The 13,673-nt window shown below is 39.1% G+C and overlaps 1 protein-coding gene across 1 annotated transcript in view; it reads left to right on the top strand.

The window, feature by feature from the left end:
* The first annotated feature begins 12,681 nt into the window (after window positions 1–12,681).
* Window positions 12,682–13,673, top strand: part of sgip1a (SH3GL interacting endocytic adaptor 1a) — an 82,419-nt gene continuing 81,427 nt past the window's right edge. The window contains exon 1 of the mRNA XM_086270216.1: window positions 12,682–12,840. The gene's annotated coding sequence lies outside the window, so the exon portion shown is untranslated. The remainder of the gene's footprint in view (window positions 12,841–13,673) is intronic.

Here is a 13,673-nt window from a genome sequence, read left to right as displayed (position 1 = left end):
TTCCTACTGTGTCTGCCGTTCTTCTCCCTTTGTGGCCTTGTTATTTTCACCATGGGTGTGAGCAACAAATTGGGTCACAGTCATGCTCCTGGTGGGTTTTCACGTGTTTGTCATGTTTCATTAGTCTGCCTCACAATAGAAGACTGTATTTACAGAGCACCTGGGTCCTGTTCTGTAAAAATAGCCTGTGTATGAAAGTGTACTAAGAATGGCCTAAAATCCCTGCTAGTGGCACCTGGAGGCCTGCGCTGCTCCTGACATTCAAGCTGACTAACAAGGTATGAATTTACACAATAGTGTCCTGTTCTCAATGTCTCACTTGCCTAAAAAAAAAAAAATCAAAGTCAACATCAGTGACAACTTTCTGATGCCAGGTAGTCAGAATAGGTGATCTGGAAGTCTTGGCAATCAAGGAGCAAAGAAACAATCATTCTAACTGGAACACAACTGTGAAGATTTCCTACAAAAATTTTATGATAATCAGACAGCAGATGGTTAAAAAAACAACTACTGCTGCCAATGAGACTGTTTCCAGTGAATGTGCGTAACTCTGTTAACATCCAAAATCTGAATCTATCTAGGATATGATATAATCGTCAGTTGGTGTGACGTCAGTGACTCTGCATTGAGTCCAACAGCTCGTGTGAGGCTAACTTATGTTTGATGAGCCTGAGCAGCTATTCAAGTCCAACAAGAGACATAAAGACAAAGGGGTGAATTAAAAGAGTGCTCCTGTGTACTGGTGTCTGCCCCCAATTAACAGACTTCAACACTTGGTTGTAACTCTATATTTCAAACACATGATGTTGGCATGATTCTTTTCCGTGTTCCCTTTTTCTGATTGCCAAGTGTGGAGTGGCGACACTGCTGAACTTCCAAAGTTAATTCATTTCAGCAGTTTGTCACATGTTTGTGTCACGTGATGTCATCAGCGCTTCATTAAATGGAATGAGATGCAGCTGCTTGCTGTGGATTTACGCACCTTCAAATTCTTGCTGCCTAGAGTTAGAGGCCGATGTGGGGTCAGAGGCAGGTTAAGGGATGTTGCCATAATCAATTTTGACCTTTGACTTGAAGTCACACAAGAGAAACAAAAAATAGAGCCAGAGAGGACATTTCCTTATTTAGTCCAGCAGACTCAAAACTCAATTTACAACATGAAACCAGAGAATAAGAGCAGAGTATTGTAACACTCAGCACTACTACATAAATGTTTCTCTTAAAGCCTTCTAATATGCAATAAAAATATGGAAACCTATCAAGAAATTTAAAAAAATCCAGACATGTAATTTTCCTTAATTAGTTGACCACAACCGAGTGCCTAAATAAATAAATAATCTGGGACTCTGGCCCGTCCAGACAGAAATAAACCATTAAATATAGAAATAATTCTCAGGTCAGGAAAGTGACGTGGAATTAAAATTGGTCCTCGTATCTGTACTATGTTCCTCCTCATTCTCTTTGATGTCCCCGTGTACGCTGCATCATCACAAAGGTTTGGCTCTAATGTGCTGAGATGGGACACAGTGTGACACAGACTCAGCGCCGCAGCCTACACGCAATCTGACAGGGCTGTCCTCATGCGACATAAGGCCTTCGCATATGAACAGAAACGCACACGTAAATACGCTGCCCGTTTTGTGCCCCAGTTAAAATGTTACACACAAACGAACACCTTTCAGACGTGCGCAAGGGTGCTTTCCAACACACACGGGAGAGATGTGAAGTGATTATTAAAAACAGATGGTACAAATGTCAAACAGAATCAATTTCTGCAGTAGCTGAAGTTTTATTTTAGATGTCAAATAACAGCTGCAGTATTGCAAAGTTTCAGCTGACTGCAAAAGACTGAAGTGTTCTGGTCTCGATGCAGTTTTTATTGCAATAAATGATTTTAAAGGTAGCTGCATTGACCTGCATTGCTATGCAAAATAAATGCAAAGTATTTCAAAACTAGAAAGTCTCGACTCGTTATCTTTATTTAGCCATCTCTCTGGGCCAAGCTGTGAGTGTTGAGCAGCAGGTGTTAGGTGAGGCCTAACTTCAGGCTCCATATGTAAATACCTGTGATCAACATAACTAGATTTTAAAAAGTGCACGCAAACTCTTCTGAGATAATATTTCCATATCAGATTCATCAGCGCTATTCCAAATTAAGGCTGAAAAAAGACAAAAACCTTCTCTTTAAACGAGGACCCGAGTGGTGGTGCACGCTCTCTGAATGCTTGCAAGCTCCATCTCTACTCAATTTGGTTCTTGGTTTATTGCAGCACCTCCTGCAGTGACTCCCTACTGATATTTACTGGAAAGGATGCAGACAGTTAAGCTGTTTTATTGCTACATTATTAAGCCGCTTTGTATAACATGTGAGACTTTGTATGTAGCCGGGAAGAGGAGGCAAATATGCTTGATTAAGCAATATTTCCAGGAATGCTCTATTGGCCTATTATTTTAACTGGAGGGTTTACAGGCTCCAGAACCCTTTGGGAGCATCCCACAGTACATAACACTGTGCCATTAGTAATTGACTTTTTTGTCTATTTACCACAACTTCTGTCTTTAAAAACATAATAAGGGCAGTTTTGCAAAGTGGACGCAGGTGTTGCAGCATGAAGCTGCCTCCTTTTTTGCAAATGACTGCAGAGTTGCTGCTCAAACCACCAAACACAGTGATGGAATTTCATTTTATAGAAAGTTTATCATTTTTTATTTATGTAGCACAGCGGTCCCCAACCCCCGGGTCAGTACCGGTCCATGAGTCGTTTGGTACCGGGCCGCGAGAGTTGAGGCTCGGGTGTGAAATTTATGGTTTACAGTGTTTTTTATCGTTACGATCCCAAACCCTCGATCGCCTCTGTGAACCAGCCTCGAGCTTGGTACGGCTAAAAGATCATTTGATCTAAGAGATCTAGAGGGCGCATAAGGCTGCAATAGGTCCGACAAATACCCGGGAGCCTGTCCATTCAGGGCTTTGTAAGTCAACAATAACATTTTTAAATCAATTCTGAAGTGAACAGGGAGCCAGCAAAGAGAGCCAAGCACCGGAGAAATATGTTCACGTCTTTTAGTTCGTGTCAGAAGACGAGCTGCAGCCTTTGGACCAACTGCAGTCCTGCAAGGCAGGTCCGACTAACTCCAAGAGTTAGAATAGTCCAACAAGGATCGCCTGTTCAAAGTTTTTAAAAGATACTCTGTAATCTGTTTTTGAAAGGTGATATTGCTGTCAAATATAACCCCCAAATTTTTGGCGTGTGACTTAATAAGAGGCTGAAGACTGTGCAGGTTAAAATGAGACGTGCTGGGATCGTCCAAACATTTGTTCTCATTAAAGTTAAGGAAGTTAGAGGCCATCCAGGGGAAGGGTTCTAGTGGAGAAGAAGAGCTTCTCTTCAGTTGAACATAGATCTGAGTGTCATTGGCGAATAAATAGAAACAAATGTTATATTTTCTGAAAGAAAGACAGAGCTGGAGGCAGCAACTGATCTGCGGCATGTGGCCACACGGAGGCTTCTGAGTGAGGAGAAATTCTTCTTACCTAAAGACTTGAAGCATGACATGGGTAAGAGGCTTGAGTAATTCTCATGTATGACCCTTCATATGCAACATCCCAGTGACAACAAGAGCTCTGAGGCTGTCTGCGTTTGCACCCACTATAACCTTGCTTTAAAGGACAATTATGAGTGAGTTATATCACCTTAGTCTCTTTTATTCCCTCTCCGATCCTCTCATTTCCATCTGTAAGTGCTTATTGTTAAATTTATTTTAAATTTTATACTCTATATCTGTCAGTAGCTCTATATCCCCTCCAACTCCCCTTCCTCCTCTCCAATTTCCCTCTGGAAATCTCTTGCTTCAGACATAACCCAGTAAAAGGAAGGGATTTGATTTGATGGAACCGCTTACGTGCATATGACTGGCACTCCATTTCGAAGGCATGCAGTTCCACGGGGATGGGAGAGTCATCTAACGAAGCTAAAAACAGAGCAACGCATTTCCCACCAGTTGAGGTAAATGACACCACTTAACTTCTCCCCTGTGTGGCACAAAGAAAAAGATGAGGGATGTTTTCAGGCCAGAAAAGGAAATTGTAGGCTTATAGGAAATAATAGGGAATTGGCTGGAGGCTGGGAAAATCCCAAGCGTATCCTAGATGTGGATGAATGAGACAGAATAGAGAAAAGGAAGGAGGAGGAAAGAGCAGGGGGAGCATGTTGGCGTGCTTTAAAGGACATAAAAATATATCCAAAAACCAACAACAAAAAAAGTGTCGATGAATTATTGTTACATTTTTAAATCAGTGCAATAATCAGCTTTCAGCGTATAGATGCTGCCAGTAAGAGAAACTTTTAATATGCATGACCTCAGCTGGAGGAACAGTGAAAAGCTCTGCTTTAAAAGAGTACATATGTAAACATATGGGTTTGATATGTAAAGAAAATCCTCACATGTATTTACATTTTGCACAGACAACAATCACAGTTTCACAACTGGAGAAAACAAACAATCTCTGCTCACCACCTGTCCTGTGCTCCGCTTCCTTTGGACTTCCTCTTCACTGCTCAAAACAAAAATCAAGATGAATGGGTGTTTGGATGTACTGGAGGAAATCCACAGAGGAAGGGGGCTTCCACAGGGCGGTTTATATACACAGCAGGTGCACAAGCAGGTAACTGTAAAGATGAATCCCAAAAGGTTGATTCTGTTCATCTGGACGTAACGTTTTCAGCGGGAGAAACGTTTCTTCTTTAGTCTCAGCTGACTGCCATCAACCTTATAAACAGTACATTTGCACAATAACTGAACGATGGGCTGTGAGGATGAAAAATGGATGAGTGGAAATCTTCACTGAATTTTCCGTAAAGTCCGGGTCTAGGCTCAAACGATGTCTGGAAACCTGGCTGATTTTTATAATGCTCAGAACTCTTTTAACTTCAGCCTCGTGCACACAAACACACGGACAGCTGAAGGAAGACGGCGTTTTTAAAGGTTGATGCTTCAATCCTCCACTCTGCAAGACCAAAGTGTCTTTGGGCAAGATTATGAAGTGACAGCAGAGAGCTGATTTGAGTGCTAATGCTCAATATTCACTTTTCCAAACTTTCCCGACTGCGCTTCGGTCTTCACTGGATCCTAAAAGACATCTTCACCTTAAAAAGGGAGGTTTCTGTTTTCATTTGACAGGAAAGCAAAGTATTTGAAAATCTGCAGTTTTAAAAAAAGTGCATTTCATTTCTGGAAACTTCACAAACTTCCTAGATGTTGACCGTTCTCTGCAGCTTTCTTGATGACAGCTAAACATATAACCACCATCTGTGTGAGAGAATGCAGACTGCATGCGAGCATGAGCCTGCAGATAACATTTAAGTTCTCTGGCGATCAAAGTTTTATTTATGTAAATAAGGAATTAACACCTTGCACAGATTATTTTCTCTGCTTGGTATGGAGTGTCTAAGTTTAGGATTCTGAGAGATTCAAGTGGGAGATCACACATACAGGATACGTTCAGTACCCAGGCTTTTTTAGGGCTGGCTGTGTAACAGGACACAGTTGTGGTGACCACACAGGGTTAAATATCTTCTCTTTTAATGCAAATTATGTGGCCTCTGCATTTGCGTCATTGTGGTTTTATAGCTGGCTGTAGGGCCAGCTGGGTCAAACACTGCTGCTGCTCTCAGAGAAATATACTGGAGAAAATGACAAGCTTGGGAATTGATTTGAATTTGCATGAAGAATTACTGAGCTCCTTTACATCCACGAGGAGATCGTTTAGTGAAGAAGAAAATATTGATTTGATAACTGACGATTTCCTTTCAACTCGCTGTTGATGCATTTTCTGAATTAAATCATTTCTGTAATTAAGACCCTCCTTTTGTAATGAGAAAATAATAACAATACGTTTATAAAAACACATTCGTACAAGACAAAAAAAGAAAAGTAAAACAAGCAGTTACACTTTACAGTTTCACTGCAGTTACACTGGCTTTCAGGAAAGCAAGTAAATCAGTCTTGTGATGGATACATGCGGCTATTTTTATCCCCAGAGCCAATTAGAGTAGAGATGATGAAGTGGATGAGGGTGCACAGAATCACCACAGACAGCCTGTTTAAAGAACCTCAACAAGTCCTTATTGCAAGGCTCCAGACTGCAACTGATTACTTGCTTTCTGAACCAATGTCATTTAAGAAGCAAGCAATTTTTTATGAGGATGGAAGGCGAACAGGTTGTAGAGAAAAGAAAAAACAATAACCTGGTGTCATTTTTAGGGATGTTAGTCAGAAGTATAGCCACACACATGCAGACAACTATGGGAAAAATCTTCAGTGTTGTCATAGCAACATTTGCGCAGGCGCATTAATATTAGCGGCAAGCACTGGAAACATACTGGCAACAATTGTTAATGTGGGTAGTGGTGAAAAGCATTATCTAATCTTACTCTGCTCCCACCACACCCAACGTTGCCACACCTGCAGCCGAGAATATGATGCTGAGAAGGCAAAGCAGGTGAAACAGGAAGTGCAGCTTTAAAAGAAAGAAAGAAAAAAGTCAGGTTTAAGCACTGTTTCCCAGACTACATACAATGCAACAAAGAGGAAACAAAATGCAGTGTGCACAGTGCACAGTGTGGTGTTGGCGAGGTTTACAACAGCTTCAACACAACTTGCCACACCCAGATACTGTGAGATCCTTTGTGCACACTTGATCAGAATTAGGACTCCAATAGTGGAGCTTTGAAAGCGAACAGGTAACAAATATTAAATGACTTGCACCTCACAGAGCGACCGTATTGTTGCTCCTCTCGCTAGAATCATCCAAGAAGATTTATTCTCTCGATTGTCTTTCTTCATTTATTTATGTACTGGACTGCTTCATGTTTCAGTTTCAACCAGAACACATATTTATTCTTTAATTTCACAAGACAAAGTCGGAGATGGCGCTAAATATCTGATGGATCTGATGACGCCACTGGCGTCATAGCGAAATTTGACTGACAGCTATCTTTCTCTGCATTGACTTTAATGATGAACAGGTGGAAAGTGTCGTGTTTATTGTGACATTTAACGGCGCTCACAACAATTTGAAAGATAAAAAGCATAAGACATAAACAGACTCTGCCTAGCTTGGCACTAACCATCTTAAAGGCTGTGATGTTCACCAACCAAAGTACCCCTGCATTCAACATCTTTTCCTTTGACTCACCAACATGAGAAACAATTTAAAAAATAAGCTCTCATTTCTTCATTCCACTGACTAAAGGAGGGGAATTCCTGAGAATCAGAGTTTCTTTTCCTGAAGAACTATCAATTTCACTGCATCGCACTTCCTTGTTCTTTCGTTTCTTGAGACGTTGTGATGACAAACGTGTGTTTTTCCCTCACTGCTGTTGTGTAATGTCATTCCTTACAGTAATCGCCTGCACTTCAGAGCATTTATAGTTAATGGCAGGCACACTCAGCTTAGCCGCAAGGCTCGATCTGGGGTCATCGTGCCGGAGAATGCTTCCTGTGACCACAGTGAAATATTTAATGGCTTTTAAAAAGTACGTAAAATTGTACCGAAGCCCTAGATTTGTTCCAGAAAATGTTACAATCAATTTGTACAGCAAAAACCTCAACTTAGAAAATTTAAGTTGGAGAAATATAAGAAAGTAAGGCCTGTCTTTATACATGTATTTATATAGCACATAAGTAGTCTGTCATACATTTAGCAGCTCCGACTCTGTTTATAAGCACAAACGGTGCGTGTAGCAGAGTATACATCAGAATATCGGCCAGAATTTTATTTCACCTGGAAAACTGGAATTATATCTAAAATGCAATATAATACCAAATAAAATATATGTTAATATAAAAAGATTTACAATACAAAATTAAAAAAAAAAAAACTATGCGTTAAACAAAGAGAGAAAACTAAATATATAAAAGCAGGTTGTGGTCAATTAAACAGCACACCTAATAATCAACCTCTAACAATGTGACTGTGATATGACACTTTTTCTTCTTACTTGTTATTTTATCTTATATAAAGAGAGGATGGGAAACACAGTACTTACAAGTGAGGTTACAGGACATTTTGACATTAGATGTTCTTGTACCTGTTGTACACTGAACTTGGAAAAATAGGAACAAGCTACAAAAAACCCCCAAAAAACTATGAAGCTGCATACTCTGATTCCACGTTTAAAAAGCCTGTTTTCACATATCTACTCTTGCACGTGTTCTTCTTAATTTGTGAATGTGTATAATGTGTCTTTTTTGTTATGTAGCTGTGTCAGGGAGACCTTTGTACAACACTTTTTGTAAAAGGTCTCTCTTGAAAAAGAGATCTTTCAATTAAAATGAGGGTCACTTGATAAACTTGCGTGCAACCTATCAGTGGCTACACTGATTCTAAGACTGAGATAGAAAGTGAGAGGCAGTTCATAAGTAATAACGCAGTAATACAAATACCGTAGGTCTACATAACCAGCTGGCAACAAAGTCATGATGATGTTCACAACTTGTCTCCGCTGCCCCCAAGTGGCCGGAAAAAAAATCTGTTAATTCAGGCTCAAAGTCAAACAGAAAGAAATGTGTGTGTTTGTGTTGGCTAACAAGCCTGAACATAGACAAACATGACACAGATCTGTAGTGATGTTTGCCACACAGGGTTTTATGGTTGTCTCCTTGTCAATTTGGATAAAATGGAGAAAGAAAAATAAGAATAAACTGAATTAAATAGGGACTGCGCTACTTCTTTCCTTAATTCTAACTTAATGTAGAGCTACTTCTCCTTTATTATCCCACTTCTCTCTACACACTCTTCCCAGAGCGCTGATCTATTCCAGCTAGTTGAACCAAACGTGTCCTGGTCTTGGTCATCCCGGCGGAGCGGAACAAACCTGGGTAAAAATTGTGGTTGAAGATAATGTGAGTTCTGAACACTTATGTGCTCAGTCCTTATTGGAAAAAGAATTTGTGGTGGACAGGAAATGAAGATTGGTGTGTATTCTTCAGAAGGGTGAGTCTCAGCTTCGGGGATTCTGAGTAAAACAAAGAAAAGATGAACTCAAACCCAAAAGAACACTTAAAGAAAGAAAAAAAGAGGCTTGAACCACGATTTAACCACATGAATTAGACAATTCAAAACATGGTAGTCTCCCTCTTTCACTTACATGTATTTTTTCACTGCGTTTGAGCTACTTTGCTGTGATTAAACTGTCCTTTTGCATCCTTCACTAAGTGATTATGGTGAGTGCTGCACAAGTGTGCGCACGTGAATGAGCAGAGTGAGGATAAGGCAGGAAGCGTGCGAGAGAAAGCCATCCAGACAGGAGACGCACTGAACTGGGACTTTGACACGGGTTTTTTCTCTTGTATTATATCGCAGGGTCCACCAAGCCATTGTGTCGATCAGGTTGCCACGGCAACTGCACTGGAGTTGAATAAGGAGACACGTTCTCCAGACATTCCTCTGTTGGATAACATCAGCACAGTCAAATGCAGGCAACGCGTCAGACAGCAGATACAAACACTTGGATGCATAACTCCTATTCACAACTGAAGAGCGTCATTCAAACGGACCCTTTCTTCTTCACTATGCAGCCAATCACAGATCCGGACTTCCTGATCAGCTGATTCAGCCTGGTCGGGTCACCTGCTCTGACGGTGGTCTCCCATCAGATCACGGCAAAGGAGAACTTTGTCATTCATCTCATATTTGGGAGTTTCGTTTGTTCTAGCAGTTGAAATGATTATATTATCATTAGTATCATCATTACTATTATTTTGCTTCTCTATCAGCCATATTGTAGTATTGAGGTTGTGATGTGATAAGTGCCGATATCTGTCCTTGTGGCAGTGGAGCTAAATCAGTCTGTGAGAGAAGTTCTTCCAGTTTCCCTTATTTGAGAATAGCTGCTTGACTGCCACTCTTCCACTGAGACACTTTCTGATAAGACTTTGGTCCAGCTGAAGGGTCAGATGCATCCCTCGGGTCCTGTGTCAGGGCGTTGCTGGATTTGTTTTCTGTTTCTTAAGGGCATGACTTTCACATACTATTCATCTGCTGTAGATAGTGTTTCTCATTTGTTTTGTTTTTTCTTAGGCCTGCCTGTTTCCTCATTTTTTAAGACACGCTGCACAACTGGGGATAACTATCATGGAGCAAAAATACTATTTTATGCCTGTCAGACCTGCTGGTGACAAACTAAAAATACTATTTAAAATTGGTCCTTTGCCAAGTTGTCTGTTATGTGTAGACAAAGCACTGGCTCATCCCTTGAGTTATAGGGACCTTTGTATGCTTGACTTAATCATAGGTTTGTGTTTGTGTTAAGTGGCTTAAAAATGGTTTGGTAACAAGAACCGGACTGAAAATGAGTGAAAAGGCAGCCAAATAACTTTGAAAGGCCTGGAGAACTACTGGAGTGGCTGAAGACTTTTGTATAGTACTCTATAATATTTAGCATTTGTTTAACTGAGTAAATCCTAGTAAAGTTAGTAACCTCTTGTTTATTTTTAGTTTTTTTTTCTTTTCTTTAAGAAAGTTGTTTAAGATGACTGACGGTTTATTTGGGAACAACAATTCTAATAATCAGCTGTTTATTTTTTTAGAGGGAAAAAAGGTCTTAGCCTCAAGCTCCTCGTGTTCAAAAATGACTTAATCTTCTTAGTCTAAGTCTTTGAATACTGAGGGTTTTTTTAATATAATTTATTTTATGTTTAATAAAAAAATAAATAGATAATTAACTGAAGGATGTATTGCAGAACTAGTGTATCAAACTAAGTTTCAGGTCAGGTCTACTTGTGCACACATTTTAAAGCGACTGAATGACTACAATCTAAATGTACATGTTATGTTTGCTACACTGAATAATGCCACATTTAGTCTAGCTGTGACCAAGAACTGCAGATGGAACACACACACACACACACACACACACACACACACACACAAAGCCATTGCCTTTAGGCTCAAATGTTCATCTAAAAGATAAGTTAAACCTGTAGCGACAAAGGCACTGTTACCAGAATGCTATATTAATGCTTTGAAAAATAACAGGCTTTTCTGTATACGACTAAAGAAGAGGCTCAACGATCAGGTGTGGTTTGCATGCTCGGGCCAAACTAGACTCGGTGTTGTTAAATAATAAAAAAATGTGACCGAACAGGGAAAAGACTTTCTTGTTATGCAACACCATCAGACTGCGTGACAAAATATTGTGATTTGTTGGAGGAAATTACTTTCCTGGACGGGTTTGATTAAATATTAACCAATAGTTTGGGTGTGTGGGGAGGCTGCAGCAGCAGCTGATGGACAGATATGGATTAGACGACCGAGTGAAACAGGACCTCCAGGTGTTTCACGCGTGGTATCTGAATACAAATTCTGAGAAATGATGGGTGTGAAAAATGAAAATAAACAGAAAAACGTGTTACTCGCATATGTAATATCTGAATACACTTTATTTATCTCATGAGTGTACATTGCTGAAGTCCGTAAGCGGACACCAAGACCAGTCATCTCTTTTAGAAGATTGGCAGACTACATCCGAGGCTGCTTAGCATAATCTTCTTTTCAGCGTTTGAGAGGTTAAATATCGATTACACAGCATTTTTTAAATATGGAACCCATAACTCCCATAGAGTAGGTCATTTGACACTTACTGCTGTTTTGAAGACAGTAATAACAACATGTAAAATGTATTAACTACAAAAAAAAAAAAAAAAAATCGCTTCTTCTTGTACGTTAGCCAGACTTCTAACCGGAAGTGACAACCATTTGGGGGTACAAATATATGAAAATATTTCTACCTGCTAATATTTTATAAATGTTTACAGTTCAGTATGTATGTATGACTTCACCCACGTAATTGCGTCTCGATTAGCTATAATAATAAATAATACAAATTCCAAATTGCATAAAGCACCTAACAGGTGGAAACAAGCACACCTGTTGAATGGAAGAGTCTGGTAGCGGTAGGTAGAAAAAGAAAGAAGAAAAGAAGAAAAAAAAGAAGAAAGAAAAGAAGAGAGAAGGGAAAGAAAAAGAAAAAAAAGAATAAAAAGAAAGAGAGAAGAAAAGAAGAAAAAAGAAAGAAAGAAAAAAAGAAAAAGGAAAAAAAGAAGAAAGAAGAGAAGAGAAAAGAAAAAAGAAGAAGAAAAAAAGAGAAAAGAAAGAGAGAAAAAAGCAGAAAAGAAAGGAAAAAGAAAGAAAAAAGAAGAGAAAAAAGAAGAAAGAAAAGAGAGAAGGGAAAGAAAAAGAAAAAAAAGAATAAAAAGAAAGAGAGAAGAAAAGAAGAAAAAGAGAAGAGAAAAAAGAAAAAGAAGAAAAGAGAAAAGAAAGAGAGAAAAAACAGAAAAGAAAGGAAAAAGAAAGAAAAAAGAAGAAGAAAAAAAGAGAAAAGAAAGAGAGAAAAAAACAGAAAAGAAAGGAAAAAGAAAGAAAAAAGAAGAAGAAAAAAAGAGAAAAGAAAGGAAAAAGAAAGGAAAAAGAAGGGAAAAAAGAAAAGAAAAGTAGCGGTAGGTCATTTAGCGACTTTGCTTGTTATCGCCTGTCACGTGCATTACGAACGTTACTCCAATTTTATTATATTTTATTCCACTTATTTATTTGTTCATTATTTTTATTTATTTATTTATTTTAAACTATATTTATTTATTCCATTGGTTCCAGTAACAAGCAAGGTAATATGTCACTTCCGGCAGCCATGTCTTGCCTGACGGTAATTAACAACGTTTGAGTGTTTGAGTGGCTAACCCGCCTTAGTTTTCCCTGTTGAACAGGAGAAAGAGTTTGTTTGGTTTTACCCCATCAGAAAAGCTTTAAGAAGAACAATCTCCAAAACTTTCCAAACTGCCGTAAGTATTGTAATTTTAAGGGGGAAAAAGGGTAAAAGTTAACAAGCGAGTCAAAAGTAAAGCTTACTGGGATGCTTCTAACTGTCAGCTACAGGTGAAGCAATAGTACTAAACGCAAACTCATTAGTTTAATGTGTGTGTCGCGCTTTTCAAGTGGTGTGCAGGGCTTTACCTACTGTTGCTCGCTAAAACGATATAGTAAAGCTAAATGAATCATGACATATACTAAGCTAGCTTAGTCCAAAAACATGTAGCACTACTTTAAAGGTGGGCTGGTGCTCGGCACTTATACAGAGCCATTTCCACCGTTATGTATAACTCAGTAGCCATGCCTTTGACGTAGCACAGGTCCGTACTCAAATTGACTTTAGATTGTTAAGAACATTAAAACATGGCAATGTTACTTGACTTGGGAAAGTAGGAGACTCCAGCAACAGGCCAGAAGTAACATAACTGAACTGGTTTTACATAGAATACCATAGGGTTTAAAATAAAGTAACTATGACTCAGGTACTATTTACCAACACTTATTAATATTATTGATCCACTTGTATTCATTGAGGTCCTGTAAAGAACATCTTGCGTACTAGAAATGTAACTGAAACCTTTTTTGTTTTTTTTAGTAACAGGAACCACATCAGGGAATTGGAAAAAACTCCCAAATCTCAGGGACAGAAACTAATCTCGTGAGTTATAGCTGTGCAAGTTCACATGAATGATGCGTGCACATTAAATCAGCATTGCGGTGCATTTTACCATTCTTTTTTTTTTACCTATAAAGTGTTGTACCAGAGTATGTTTTTGCCCAAGGCCTTTACATTTTAAAACTCAGC

Source organism: Aulonocara sp. 'chitande type north' Nkhata Bay, linkage group LG17, assembly GCF_057382095.1.
Source record: "Aulonocara sp. 'chitande type north' Nkhata Bay isolate Kocher_YH1m ecotype deep benthic linkage group LG17, A_spYH_male_GT1.1, whole genome shotgun sequence".
NCBI classification, from domain to species: domain Eukaryota; kingdom Metazoa; phylum Chordata; class Actinopteri; order Cichliformes; family Cichlidae; genus Aulonocara; species Aulonocara sp. 'chitande type north' Nkhata Bay.
This window is presented reverse-complemented; position numbering and strand designations above follow the sequence as displayed.